The sequence below is a fragment of the Halichoeres trimaculatus genome, unplaced genomic scaffold (genome assembly GCF_033239565.1).
Source record: "Halichoeres trimaculatus isolate MK-OKI-2021-1 unplaced genomic scaffold, fHalTri1.1 fHalTri1_scaffold_7, whole genome shotgun sequence".
In the NCBI taxonomy this organism is placed as follows: Eukaryota; Metazoa; Chordata; class Actinopteri; order Labriformes; family Labridae; genus Halichoeres; species Halichoeres trimaculatus.
In genome coordinates, this window is record NW_027437185.1 from 34886486 (window position 1) to 34902192 (window position 15707).

The window sequence follows — 15707 nt, forward strand, 5'->3', positions numbered from 1 at the left end:
TTAGCATAGTTTGATGTTATTGTTGCAGAAAATCTTTTTTTTCTGCTCTTTAAAAGTAATTTCTCCTCACTGTGTTGGAAAACGCAGATAAACTCAGCCTTGGTGATTTCCCTCCTGCCTGCTCTTAATTCAATATTCCTTTGATCCAGGTCCCACCACCGGCCCCCCCTGTGTGACCTCTGACCCCAAACTAAACAAGCAGCTGGATTAATCAAGCCCACAACAGGCAGATGAGGCGTTAATCCGCTGTAATCCACCACATTAGATACCAGCTCACTCGTTTTATTGGGTTTTTCTGAGGGGGGCTGCGATGTGGACATTCAGCCGTTATGGCCATCGTGGGATTAAGTGAGAGCGTTAAGCCACTTCCTCCCGTCGGCGTGAACAACAGCGACTTAAGACCTCGGTAGGAGGCGGCAGGGAGGAACACAAATTTAGATTTAATAAGGTGACAGAGGAGGAAAACAGGCAGTGTTTACAGCGGGAGGAGGTTAAGGTACGAGGCGTAATCCGGGCACAACAATACGCCTCACACAATTAACACGACAACAACGTCTGTCAATATTAGTATAAAGGCAGATAGCAGCCGTCACGTCACTTTAATCCCTGATAAACCTGCCCACGTTAATCCTTCATTTACTGCTGTCACTCCCGAGACACACAGCAGAGTCGTCCACACACCAGGGTTTTTATTTTTTACTGTCACGTCCAGAAAGTTTGAGACACAATGATTTCCCTTTCTGACGTCTGTTCTCCTCCTTTTTTACTCGCGTTAGAGTCTGTGAAACACAAAAGAGACCGAAATCAGAGTCGAATAGCAACATCTGACTAATTCAGCTTCAAATCCTGGGTGAATTACCGCTTTCATCTGTTGTTTCCACACAGAAAAAAAAAAAAAAGGTTTGATGCCAGATTATCATTTCAGGAGATTATGATCAGCTTTTTTTAATCTGTATTTTCTGACATAATCTGTCAATTTAAGATTAATAAATACAGAAATAAGTCTGATTTGAAGCCCCGGAAAATAACATGAGTGAAAAAAAAAAAGAATAAATAGTACCATCAAAATTGTAAATCACAAAAACAATGTCAAACTTTAGATAAATAAATAAATAAATAAATAAATATATAAATAAATGGGCATTTTCAAAACAGGGTTACAAAGAGGTTGACCAGATAGAAATAAAATTGAAAAACAAAAATTAAAAACTGATATTTAAACAGTTGAAAAAAAACAGACATAAGTCTAATTTGCAGCCCAGGAAAAAAAAGCATTAGTGAAAAAAAAAAGAATAAATAGTACCATAAAAATTGTAAATAACAAAAACAATGTTAAACTTAAGAGAAATAATTTAATAAATAAATAAATAAATCAATGGGCATTTTCAAAACAGGGTTATAAAGAGGTTGACCAGATAAAAATAAAACTGAAAAACAAAAATAAAAAACGTAAAAATAACAATAAAAAAAATAAAAAATAACAAATAAAAAGTATAAATAACAAATACAATGTCAAACTTAAGATAAATAATTTAATAAATAAATAAATAAATGGGCATTTTCAAATTAGCACAAGACCTTCAAGAGATGAGATCTTCACGAGACAAAGATCCTCACCACCAAACTGAGGTATTATTGAGAAGGAACAAGTTCCCCAAAGAGGGGGATGTAACGATATATTTATGAGACAAGACAAGATCGTCATGAGACTGAAAATAATCAGCCAGTTAACTAATTACATCAAGAAAGAGACACAGGTGTGGATTACGTCATAATTAAGAGGAATATCCTGGAAAACCCCATCAAACAAATTCAAACTGCGCATGTCTACCACTCATTAACAGTAATAAACCTGACGAGCGAGAAAACCATTCAAGAAAACCATTTTACAGCAGAAGAAATGTAGATTTTATTACAAGAGTACAAAAACAGCTGTTATCAGTGAGTCAAACTTGTAAAACTGACGGCAGCAAGCCTTTGCAGTTTGTCTCCCTTATCTCATCTGTTCATTAAAAAAATGTTGTGTATCCTGAATCTAAAGTTGCTGTTTGGATACACATCATCATCTCTGCACGTCTCATCTCAAATGGTAACGCATTGCACAATGTCTGTCTTTAAACAGCCGAGGAGACGCTGTAACTCGGATGTTAGCACCTGTAATGGTGGGGTCTGCCTCCATCAAATCTGGCCCGTTAACCTGGCTCATGCGTACTGCTAATCTTTTTTTTAATTGTTGGTACAAATGGTCCATTTTCCCTGCTTGTGGCTTGCCATGTACACGGGATCTTCACAAGACAAGAGAGATGAGATTTTCATGAGGTTTGATATTATGGGAAAGCCATTAAATAAAGATCTTCTAGCTGAAGGGCAGGCCTCCAACACCAAGGACAATCCATTTTTTTGGGCTGGTTTTAATGTCACATTGCAGAAACTTCATCTGTATTTTGTTCCCAGTGCAGTAGTCACAGGGAGGGATTTTCATTTCTATAGTTACATTTCTGCTGGATTGTTTTCAACACAATAAACCACCTTTCTTTTTATTTTATGCCCCTGCATTTTCCCAAAGGGTGCAAAGAACGCAGCTGACGTTTTCCATTACATAAAGGTATTAAAAGTGAGTCCAACTCCCTGAGTTTACTGTTAATAAGTTTGCTTGTTGTGAACAAACTGCAGCTGCATCGATTTAAAGTTATCTCAGAAACTGGAGAAATACAGAATATTTTAATGGTTTTTGCTCTGAGATAAAAGCCGTTAAGTGCGGTGTACCTCAGGGGAACGGTCCGGGCCCGCTTCTGTTTTTCATTTTTTCATTTTGCTAATGAATCATTATTGATTTTGCATTTTGCCGGCCCTGCAGTGTAAGCAGATGATCCCTCTCTAACTAATCAGTAGAGGTGCTTAAACCCACAGTCCTGCTTTTCTCCTGCAGATGTGATATTGATGGAGTGAGCGTACCATTACACATTATTTGTGGTTAGGGGAAGTGTGTCCCTTATTGATTACTTCTGTGAGGAGATGTAATTATCTGGGCCGATCGGTTATACGGGGGAAGCTTTTTAAATCATTGTGTTTTGTCTCTGCAGCAGCAGATGTCGGAGCTACAGTAGCTAACGTGAGAAAACAAATAACCAGGGAGCTGCAGAGAAAGAGCGCTTACACAAACTCTCAGGCTGTCTGGATCCTCCCGTGGATTTCATTCCTACCTGGCAGGTGAAGCAGCTTTTCTCCTCTGTCTTCATTATACACTGTTTGTTCTGTGGGAGTTCTTGCCCGGTCCAGCTGCAGGTCTTCTTTTTGGTTTTTGTTTTCCAAATGTAACTTTGCCAAAGACATCTTGCTTGTTGGACTGTGTGTGCATTGATTTGTGGGTTTTCCTGAAGCTTTTCAGCCTCAGCACAACTTATTTAGGTATGGAAAAAGGAAAACTTCATACAGTCGTCAAATAACTGACCATTAACTCAAGACAAGGGCTTGTGCTTCATGTGCTCTGGGGTATTCTGGGGTGGGGGGTTGGTGAGTTTGGTTGGGAGCCCCAGGATGGTCCTCAACAAATCAGTGGAGACTCTGGGGCAGCATCATACTAAATATAATAAATATATATATATATATATATATATATATGTATATATATATATATATATATATATATATATATATATATATATATATATATATATATATATATATATATATATATATATATATATATATAAGTAGCTGTGTGGAGTTTGAAAGTGATTTTGAAAAAGTCTCCCTTCTAGATTTATGCCTGATCGTAATCCACACTTTAAAATGAGATTATCAGCTCCAGTATTCCAGGTTGCAGATTATTTCAAAATGCTACTTTTTAGCTTCCTGACCCAATTGATTTACGGCGTGTCTAAGTCTAACACCACGCCAGCTGACAAAGTTTAGTAGTGAGAAGAGAGATCTGAGTTTTTCTCTTCTAAAAACGATTTCTGTGATTAATTTTGTAGTGATGGTGGACACTGGAGCCTAACTGTCAGACAGAAAAAGGACAGAAGAGCAGAAGAAAGAGAAACAGGAGAGAGATAGAGGATGAGCTAAAGGCTAAAGGGGCTAAACTGTTTGTGGTAATGTTAAACCAACCCACAGTCAGCAGTTATTCTGCAGTGGTCTGTTCAAACTTGAGAGTCTATCAATAAAATGAAGAGTGAGGTTACGTTAGCTCGGATTGGTAGATGACTGGCAGGACATAACCAGGATTCACTAACGTTAGACATTACAGACACGTCTCAGAGCACCAGGCTGCTGGTAGCGCTACATATAGCCAGCTACTGACGTACAGTACAAACTTAAATTTGCTAATTGTCACATTTCAAACAACAGTGGTATGTAGCTGTACTGGTAATTCTCCTACCTCATCATGTTGTATCCAGTAAAAACTTGTCTTGAACAAAAAACATTTGTTACACACACTCCAGGTTAAAAGTCTCATCTTTATGACAGTGTGTGTGAGACTCCGGGCCAGAAGGTGGCGAGGCAATCACATTGAAACAGAACCTCTGAGCATCTGTTTGAGCTCTTTATTCTCTTCATAGAGAAGTTCAAGTAAATGCACATTTTAGTTTTTGGGGATGAAAATAAACTCCCGACCCTTGGCAGACGAAAACTATCCTCTGTGGTGGTGTCACTGAATGTTTGGTTTGGTCTTTGACCGACCTGATCGACAGTTTCAAACTCATCTTATCTCCACCAGCAGCCTCCACAGAGTCTGTGTGAACTCTTTGTTTTCTTGTTTAGTCAAATATTTCAGAAGTTAGCGGCTCTCTGGTACCATCGACCTCTCCGTGGCTGCCGACTCGCTCTGCTGAGATAACATTCAGGTCCTCGCAGTTCAGATCTCCAAAAAGACTGACGAAGGACCGCTCTCCCTTCTCCCCTGGAAACAATCAGAGCTGGCAACCCATCTCCATCGATTTATTTATTGTCTCCAACCTAATCAACTTTGGGAAATGAGCGGGGCAATGAGAGGTAACCAGGCAACAAACTCCTGCAATATAAAACCAATCTGCGAAAGGGGAAATGAGACATTTCCATTTATTTTTAATTGAAGTCTGAGTTTGTTTGTTCCATCCATCACCCGTCCCTCCGCCTGCTCCCGGTAAGGTTGAATTCCCTTCCTCCACCCCTCGTCTCCATAAATATTACCTGAGATGAATAACTCCAGCAGGTGCTCTTTGCCCCTGAGCTTTTTCTTCTTTCTGGGAAATGAAAGTGTGTCTGATTCAGCCCAGCTGTCCGTTTGCAGGCTTGATAAGAGAGAGGTCCCCGCTTTATAATTTCATTCACTCGTCCACAAAGAAATCATCCGCACTCATCCTCCAATGGCCTCAAAAGTGCCGCGCGGCCCTGGCGCAGAGGTCTGCGATAATGTAGGTCTTAACTAGAATCCCTTTTCATCGTCGCCCCTTAATCTTTTCACGTCTGAATGAGTGACTCCAAAAGGATTTTAAAGCCCTAATTTAATCCGCTGCCTAATTTCAAAGTGGCTGTCATATTAACGCTCAGTGAGAGCGGCAGAGGAGAGCAGGGACTGACGGCGGAGTCGCTCAGAGACAAACCTGTTGCCACCTGAGGGTCATCAGCTTTCAGCATCGTCCTGTTAGTTAGGGAGCAGCTTTTTATCCCACGTTAACCAAACACCTGCAGGAAACCACCAGTCGTATCCACCTCGGTCCCTCCCGACTTCTTCTGTCATCATTGCAGATAAAATCTCCTGATTTCACTCCAGCTTTTTAAAAATGTTGAAGTGCATGTTGCAATGATTTGAGGTGACTCCATCAGAATTAAGAGTTAGGATCCAGAAACAGGTAAAGATTTGGTTTCCTATAAAACAACTACAACAAACACATCTGTTTTTCAACTTAACTACGCCCCCTAATTATTCTAATTCACCTATAACTCATAGAATTTTTATTTTTTTCTCACAGGTAAAGCATAAAAAATCAATTTACCAAAAAAAAATAGCTAAACTTCCCAGAAAATTCCTTTTATTTCAATGAGAGTCCTACCAGACCCCTTTACAACAAACATCGTCATTAAGATTTTCACATATTTCAGCAGCAGACATGTTATCGTCACACTCAGAATCTTAATCCTGAACAGCTAAAACGTTTTTGCCACTGAATTGAATTGAAATGCCATAATTCTGTTCCACACCCCCATTTTTATTTTTTCATTGTTCATTTACACATTTTTAAAGTAAGAGTTCAAGATTTACCTAAAAAGTTAAACACAAAATTTACGGAATTGATCCTGGTCAATTTAAGGTCCCTATCCATGTGTGTCAGTGTCTGCGTCTGCCTCAACCCCCTCCTCTCTCTGTATGTTGATGTTTTGGTTGAGTCTGGAAGTTTCTCAACAGAGAATAAGCGTGGTTACATCAGCCAATCACAGCGCGCCCAGTGCGTAGGTGACTTTCTGTGTTGATTAGCAAGTGGAAGAAGCTAACCAGAGCAGCTATGATAGTGGACATAGCTTGGAGGAAGAAAAACAACCAAAGTGAATGAAATGCCAGACAGATAAAGCTTTTTCCGAAACTTGGGTGAAACTTGGCTCGACTTTCACAAGCAGTAGCTTTCTACAAACCAGGTATGTGTCAGATACCTGCGATTAGCTTGTGCTAACATGCTAAGTCAGGTGCACAGCTCTTGAGTCTCTCCAACACAGAAACGTGATGCTACAGGTGGTTGCTGGGCTAGTGAGTGTTAACATCATCACAGTCAGAGGTTATGGGTGTGTGCTGCCGCTGGCACTGAGCCAAGGAGGAGGAGCCCAGTTTCAATGTTGTGTTTACTAACATTTCACAAAAAATTATGCAGACCCTACCTTTAAATAAGAAAAATTTACTCACAAAAAAGTAATATTGTACAAAAACAATACACTGCAATAAAATGGTTTCACTAAGGACGATATGTAGCATTTACCCTGGAGATCAGACAATTCGAAGATGCTGACTTTTGCTGGTTTTTGCCCTTCTCAACACACTTTCCTTACTTTCATCTGCAGGTGTTGTCTATAAAGATCTGTCCAATGAGCTCTGTTTCCAAAATGAGTTGGAAAAGTGTTATTAAATAGCTCCGTCACACACTCAGTTGTAGCTTTTTCTGGATGTTTCTTTTGAATAAAGTCTGAAAGTTTCACCCTCATTCCCAACATTTCAAAATCTCACTTGTAGAGTGAGATACAGTCCTGGTCCTTCACATTTTCTTTCTTTGAACCCAAGTTTGAAAGCTAGCTCGTAACCGAAACTTTACCTCTAAACTGGAATCGAAAAAATCGGCTGTGAGATTGCTCATTTCTAAAAAAAAAAAACTGGTAAGTTAGGACACTTGTAAGTCAAGGTACCACTGTAAATTAACTAAAGAAACTCTGAATCCAGTTTTTTTTTTGTGGAGTTGATGAAAAAAGTTGGTTTGGAGCCGAGGTTATGACCATAAATTATGTTTTTCACTGGTTAACAAACATTAAAGGAGTCAATAGAGACTTCCGTTTTTTGAGGTTGGCCTCAAGTGGACAGTCGAGGTACTGCAGATTTTCCTTCTTTGAATTACACCACTCTTTCTTCAAATTAAAGCACTAAAATCTCAAAGGATGGCTTAAAATAATAATGACTTTATAATCTATATAAGATTAAGGATTAAAGAAGCCGTCCTGTTAGCGAGCCATAAAAACTTCATGACTTTGTTTCATTCAGCGCTTACATGATTCATCCCGATGAAATGTATTCAGCATATTTCATCCAATTGATTATATATTAGTCCAACATGAGCTCTGGGCTTTCATTAATATGTATAACCTATTAAATCTGATTATATGTAGTTTTATTCACTCGATAAACATTAATCTGCTGGAATGATTTATGATAAATACAGTTTCCAACCAAAGCAGCCTCAGAGAAAGTCGACAGTGGATGAACATTTAGAAAGGAGGGGATCTGAGGTATTGATTATCATTATTACTGTTACATAAACATACATCAGAGCACTCAGGAGAGATGGAGGGATGGATGGAGGGATGAAAGGAGGGATGGAGTGAAGTGATATGGAGAGACTAAATCTGTACTTGAGGCTAAATGCACTCTGCTCGCTGAACTGCACAAAGAAACACATTTAAACTTCAAATTTCCATTTCCATTAGCTGACACTCTCATCCTGAGCGAGTGCCGTAAATTCCCTCTTCACTTTTTACATTTGATGGGAGAAAATGTCATCACGGCGAGGGGGAGAGAAAAGAGCAGAAACGCTCCTCTCTGCCAAACATTTTCCACCGTGGTGCTTTCAGCGGAGTGTCAGAGAGCTGTTAACATGTTAATATCTGATCACAGGCAGGTTTTATATCCTGATCTCCAGCACAATGCATCATTGAGTGAAAAAATAGGATCAAATCTAAAGCAGCTGGATCACCTGGGGGGAGGATGGAGCGCTCTGAGTGTTGTTTCTGAGAGGGAAATATTTGGGATTCAAAGGTCAACCTCAGAAAAGTTTGAGTTAGTTTGGATGGTTGGGTTTAAAAAGCTGTGGGCCCAAGTTGTGGAGGAAGAGCAGCGTTTCTGAGAGATGTGTTCAGCAGAAAACAGATAGCTGGTCTGATGACGGCAGTAGAATAAGTCAATCATTGATTTTTTTTATGTTATTCCACCGAAAAGGTACAAATTTAGAAAAGGAAGTGTCTGATTTTGGTACAGCTGTTCAAAATGCTCCTTTTCAACATCCCGTCATATGATGTAGCAACAAAGAGGACTCACGTCCAAAGGGCAACATCTGGTTAGTAAAAATGAAACCTATGTGTCTGAGTGGAGTGGAATCTGAGTGGAGCGGGGTGACAAAAATAATAACTATAATATTACTTTTGAGAGTCTAATCTCTCCTTGACTCTACCTCCTGACATATATTACAATCCTTAAAAAAATACACAAGAACGGCAGCTGTCAATCATTGTTAAATATGACGTAAAGCCTCGTTTTTAATCTCTTATAAGTAACGAAAACAAACTTTTCAGAAAAAAGAGGACTTGAATATAAGACAGCCAAATGATATCTTTAAATCACCACAACAATCGGACGTGAGAAACATTTCTACCAGGTGTATTCATTTTTTAAAGTTTGTCCACAGCCCATCTGAAATGACTGGGGAGAAGGATTTTTTTTTACCTTTACTGCAGCCAGCCACCAGGGGGAGCAGTTTTTGAGGTGACCTTGCTTCTATGCCGAGCATAGAAAATCAGCTTGAGTCTGGCTGCAGAAAGAGCAGAAGTCAGGTACACACCCAGCCATAAAAACTGACTTTTAAAGCATTAAAGAACATATTTACAGCCTTCAAAAACCGACTTTGGTCTAAACGCTGATTTAACTATCGACACACACTGTACGGTGGGTGAATTTTTTTCTAACTTGGCAGCTCAGAAGTTACGAGGATTGTTTAATTGTCCAAACAGAGGCACAGCTCAGGTCACATGACTGACAGGCTTTGGGTTGAAAGAAAAACTCACAGCTAGTGTCATATCAAATGTGGCCGTGTCCACAGATTGGCTTCATCTCATGGTTTCAGGAACAGATGGGTGACATCACAGAGGCTACGTCCATGTTTCATACAGTCTATGCTCGCGTCCTCGTCTTCACTGAGGGAGATTGGGCATTTTGGGTCGTGTTTGTTGTGTTTCTTCCAAAGTTTTAAGATGATTAAAATGTGTTTGGATGGATGGATGCAGAAATACTAGCTTAACAGGACATCGAGTCCACTTTTCGGACTCGGTGAGTTAGCTTTCGTGCTCAGATTCATTTAGTGTAGCTTACGAGACAGGACTTTATTTCTGCATTGGTCACAAAAAACACAGTAGTCCATGGAGCCCATTTCTCCACAGGAAGTTTTTTGTCTGGTGATGTGACGGAGTCAGTTTCATAAAGTCTATGGATGGAGTTCAAGATCAGATACTGGAGCCAGACAACTGCAGCTCTATCGGCAGAAGCAGCAGCTCCTAGCCCAGCTCTTGGTGACAGACGTAAACAAGGATTTGTCAGAGACTCAACCTGCTGGAAACGATGAGACCTGGGCCCCGTAGCTTAAGTCTTGATTTTCTGCCTCTAGATCAGCGGACAGACCTCTGAAAGACTTTTTCTGTCTTTCTCTCTATGGCCTTTATCATGACAGCTCAAAGTGCGTTGCTTCACGACAATGGTCCCAAACCTCCAGTCCATGGGTCGCATATGTAAAAAACTCAACCTTTTTTATGTTAGTTTAATTAATTATCTGATTCTGAAAGATGTTTTATTTTGAAAAATGACCAGATTCTCTCTGTCATACCCGTCTTTAACTCATTCTTGACGCATGACAAGATGCAGCTAACTTCTTTAAGGGGCCGCTCCAGCAGACAACACATTTCCTCCAAACCCTCAAGCTAGCAAAATGGAGCAAAAAATAGCTTTACGATCAGCTCTTACATGTACTACTTAATTTTTAAGTCAGAGTATCTGATTTCAAACTTTAAATACACTGATGTGAACACAGAATTAGGCTACATATCACTAGCTAACAGGGCTCGATCCCTCATCATTAACAATGACAGTCTGATCCATGTTTATTAATGTTAAACTGATGCAAAAGCAGAGAGACTCCCCTCTGGAAATGTATTTCAAAATATTATTGAAACGTTACTTTACTATCATTGCTTCTCTGTTGTCTTTAACCTGCAGTTTGCCCTTTAAGGATGCACAGTAAGAAAGGAAGAGACAATATCCTCAAAGCGTTTTATTCATGAGCTGTAGTTCTTTAGTGCAGGTGAATTTCACTGTGATCTAATGGATGAAAGAGGAAAAAAAAAAAGACTAATACTAGACTGAAACTCTGCAACTTTAAACACTGACACAGTTCATTATCTCTGAAGTGACAGAAAAGACAATCAGCCCTTAATCAGAGAAACATTTAATGAACAGCGCACACGTATTTTAAAAAAGAGTGTGACATATCCAGGAACCTTAATGGATAAAAAATTAAATTGAAGTTAATTAAAAAGAAACAAAAGTCTAAAAAAAGAGAAAAGACACAAACACAGCGTCACTTTAAATGTCAGGTAACAAAGAAAAGTCTTAAATTTCATCAAATTAAACATAACCCGGCGCCCGTCTTCATGGATCAGCGCTGAGTCTGCTGTCACACCTGTGTTTTAATTAGCTCCTCGTCTATCAGCAGATTAAAACTCCTCGTTAACGTCAGACAGTGAGAACGAGGCTGAGAAGAGTGAGTACGGTGAACTTTAGAGGAAGCTCTGACAGGATTTATCAGACTCAGAGAAAGTTAGAACGGCTGCAGGGAAACCCAGAGTGTATGGGAGAGAAATGAAGCACCAATCACACAACGCTGACATCCAGGGGCGTGTTCAGGATCAGACTTTAAGGGAGGTTCAGCCCCTACTGAGGTGGTGATAAAGGTGTTCGTAACCATTTCCTAATTTCACAAGTGAACAGGAGAACAAAAACGACAACAATAGCAAACTACTAGGTTGTGTTTGTGTTGCTAATTCTGCAACTTTTCAACGAAATGTGCATCTTTTGCTCCACTTCTGCGATCAGCAAGAGTTGCATTTAACATTACTTCATTACTTCATTCATTAACTTTATTATAATCCTGCAGGGAAAATTGTTTCTCAGCAGCAGGCATCAGCACACAAGAAAATAACACATAAGTCATACAGGCAAAACAATCCAGAAAATCCAGAAAATATGGAAAATCCTGGAAAATCCTGAACTCAAGTGAAAAGGGGGGGGCAGTACTTAAACCACAAAATGCCAAAGACCAAGAACAGGCAAAACCCATAAGTGAGTTAATTATTTACACGCAGACGTCGCTGGTGTTTCAGTGTAAAGTGCGACCCTGTTAACTGGTGACTCTCAGCCGTTAATCACCATAGACTGTAAAACAATGGACGTCAACTTGCTCGGCTTGAAATGACGTCTCCACAAAATCTGCTCCCCCTGGTGGCTGGCTGCAGTGTAGGTTTAAAAAATCTGGCTTTCCAGTCATTCCAGATGGGCTGTGGTCAAACTTTAAAAAATTAATACACCTAATAGAAATGTTTCTCACGTCTGATTGTTGCGGTGATTTGAAGATATCATTTGGCTGTCTTGTATCCATGTCCTCTTTTTTCTGAAAAGTTTCATTTTCATTAGTTATAAGAGGTTAAAAATGAGGCTTTACGTAATGTTTAACGATGATTGACGGCTGCCGTTATGGTGTATTTTTTTCGGGGATTGTAAAATATGTTGGGAGGTAGAGTCAAGAAGTGATTAGACTTGCCAAAGAAAAAACATCTTTCTTTTTTTGTCTGCTGGTTCCACTCAGATTCTCCCAGAATCCCTCACAGTCTCTACTGCTCAGACTCTGGCTGCACAACTGGTACAATGGCGACGCCTGTGACGGGGGAATTTTGGCTTCAAAACCGTACAATGATAAATGGCAGAGCCACGCTGTCCACTCTACATACAGTCTATGGTTAATCACTGATACTGCTGGCTGAGAGTCACCTGTTAGCATGGTCGCTATTAACTCCAAAACACCGGTTGCTCTGTAATGGTCAAAACTTGATAGAAGTTGCCTGTTGTTGTTTAGTATTGTTCCTAAAAACTGACCACAGAACAACCGTACATTTACGCTGATATTTAGATATTTATTTCAGATATTTAAAAGCGTGTTTTTCGGGTGGTTAACTCCTCCACGTCAGTTGAAAAACCATAATACTCCGCAGTGCTTTTGCACCCAAGTTGCGCGCACATCCATCGTTGTTGACAAACAAATTATCCCTCTATATGCTAAGGAGGGCAACCAAAAGACGCTTCTGGACAAGACAGTGATATAGCACCAACTACAGGCCTGGAATGCTTACTGCAGCGTTTTCAGTCCCTCAGCATTTCCGTGTAAATGCAGACGAAACCTCAAAGAAACTGTCGAGCAGAAAACTTTCCTCATTACGCTTTCATCTTTTTGAATCTGTCTGCGTTTCGAACCAGCAACAAACTTCTTCACATCCTGAGACACAAAACCATCCATGATTTACAATGAAAACAAAAAATCAACACTTATGATAACACTTAAATCCAATTTGCATAACATTTTGTAACATGGTGTATTCACATCAATAAAACTTTTCACCAAAAACGTCTTGTTACTTTAACAGAGGAGGTTTAGGACTCCGTCAGTTTACACAACCAGCTGTGCAGCAAAGCTAATAACGATGCTAATAGCTTCCTCTGTTTGTGTTTGGTTCCCTCAAAGGTCAGGCTTGTCAGGAGGCTTCAGGACACAGTCTGCTCAGATCTGCACGTTAAGGAACAAGCCGGTGAGTGATTCAGGCTGTAAAGACAAAAAAACAGAAAGTAAATCTGCAGAAATGTTTCTCTTTTGTTCAGAAACTGTTGAGGTTTGGGGGAACGTTGTAACTCCTGCTCCTCGTGGTGCCGCTGCTGAATAATGCTGCTCAGCGTGCAGGTCTGGGTCTGGACCTGAGTCCTCTTTAAACACGTTAGAGTGAGACTGTGAATAAAAATCTGTTTATGTGGATGAATGTCTTCATACAAACACAAACTGCTGTTGTCCAGATTAATCTCAAGAAGCAGCTACGCTCTAACCTGACTCCCGTCGTCAGGGAATAAAAAAAAAGCTCTTCTTTTCGTGTCCTTCCAGAAGCTTCAGCCTCACATTCTGATTCATTATTCACGCCCTCTGCAGAGACACGCTCAGACGTGGCTGTGTTCAATCCGAGCCCCCTTAAAATTTTTTAGGGTGGTCATGGCCGGCGGGCGGCTGACCTCTGCCTCTGGACTGAAGGGAGACCTGCAGGCCCAGAGGATTGTGGGTAAACCTCGGAGGCCTCTGGCTGGCAGCTACAAAGCCGCTCTGACAAATCAGCCGGAGGGGAGGAGGAGGAGCCAGGGCTGCACGGAGGACCACCAAGGCCAAGAGGCCCGGGGCTACACAGAGCAGGACTCCGTCTCGTTTCTGACCACCAGGACTGGAGCAGAAATCTGCTCATTTCTCAGGAAGGAAGCAGATTTTCTTCACAGCTCTGACTTCCTCATGACGGGATCATCTTCAGAATATCGAGAGGAAAGTTCTGAGACCAAAGTGACGTTCAGAAAAACACGTTTGTTTTTTTGCTTCGATGGAGGAGACGCTGTGAAAAGACGATCAAAACCAGGATCAGAGAGTTTTCTCTGTCCAAATGATTCCTCTTTGTTCACAAACTCAGCTTCACAGTCTTGGAGAAAAAGGAAGGAGTGTTAATGGGAACAGAAGAAAGTCATGATTCTGTTCGAGTTCCTTTCATCCCATTCCATAATTCAGGGTTCAAACATCCTGTACACACACATCAAAGTTTTTTTTTTTTAAACTTCACAAGTCCAAAACAGCTCAGCAGTCCCATATTCTGGCTTCATTCTTCAAAAAAATATGCCAAAAGCATCCAGGTGAGGCGGAAAGTTGCAGGACTGTAGCCGGACTCGGCAGATGAACAGGAACCATCAACAGGAACTGTTACCTTTGTTTTGCTTTGTTTTGCAGATGAGTGTTTCTGAGAGGTAGTCCCACACTGATGGCTAAAATACAGCAAATGGATCAAATAGGTTTCATTCAAATCAATGTGTCAACTTACACTGGATCCATTCTGTTGCAGGTAATACACAGCCATCCTATTTTGGACAGACAAGGAGCTGTGATGCATAAATTCAATGTAGGGAAGATCAAGCGGGACAGGAAGTCATGACTGGAAACTACCTAAAAACACCCAGTGATTTTCAAAATTAAAACAAACTGTGTCAAAATCAGTTCTTATTTATCCTTACTATGATGATAAATGGACATAATGAGCAGAGCCAGACCAGGAGTCAACAGGTTTGAGGTTTTACAGCCCAACATGAATGAAGAGAGACTTAAGAATGGAGTAGGAAGCGTGGGAACTCCTCTGTCTGTGACTCTAGCTGTCTGTCAGTCATTCAGCTTGTTGGACTGAACACGCAGCTGGTGTGAGCTGAAAAACACTGTCAACACACAACAAAAAAGAGTTGGACTGCAGACGTATCTGGTGTATTTCAGGCCTGAGTCACGCCTTGATGTAAGATTCTCTGCAAAAATCTAAGAAAAAGCAAGTGCCTGTGTCATATTTCTCATGACAAATATTTTGAGGAAAAAATGTCTTCTTTCAAGATATTCAAAGAAAAAAAAGATACCTGATTTGCTTAAAGAGAGTTGCTAAGTTTGTTTAGTTTCTTGTTCTAAGACATTTTTATAAAAAAACAAAAACAAAAAAAAAACAAGCACATTTTTGTCTTTCTATTAGTGTTGAGACCCCTTTAAAAGTGATGATAGTTAGAGCTTTTGGAATTATTTTTTAAAATATTTTATAAAAATTTTGACATGTGATAATTATCATAATAAAATAATAAAAATAAAACAATAAAATAATAATAATATTAATAATACATTAAAATGATACAAATAGCATATACCTCAGCAAAAGCAATAATGCAATAAAGCAATAATACTTTATAACAAAATAATCGGATAATGATTAAAAAATGAATAAATAAATAAATTAAAAAGCAATAATAATAAAATAAAAATATCAATGACTTGAGTAAATTAAAACAAAAATATAACTGTAAAAGGCAGCACTTTTGGAATTAATTAATAAATATT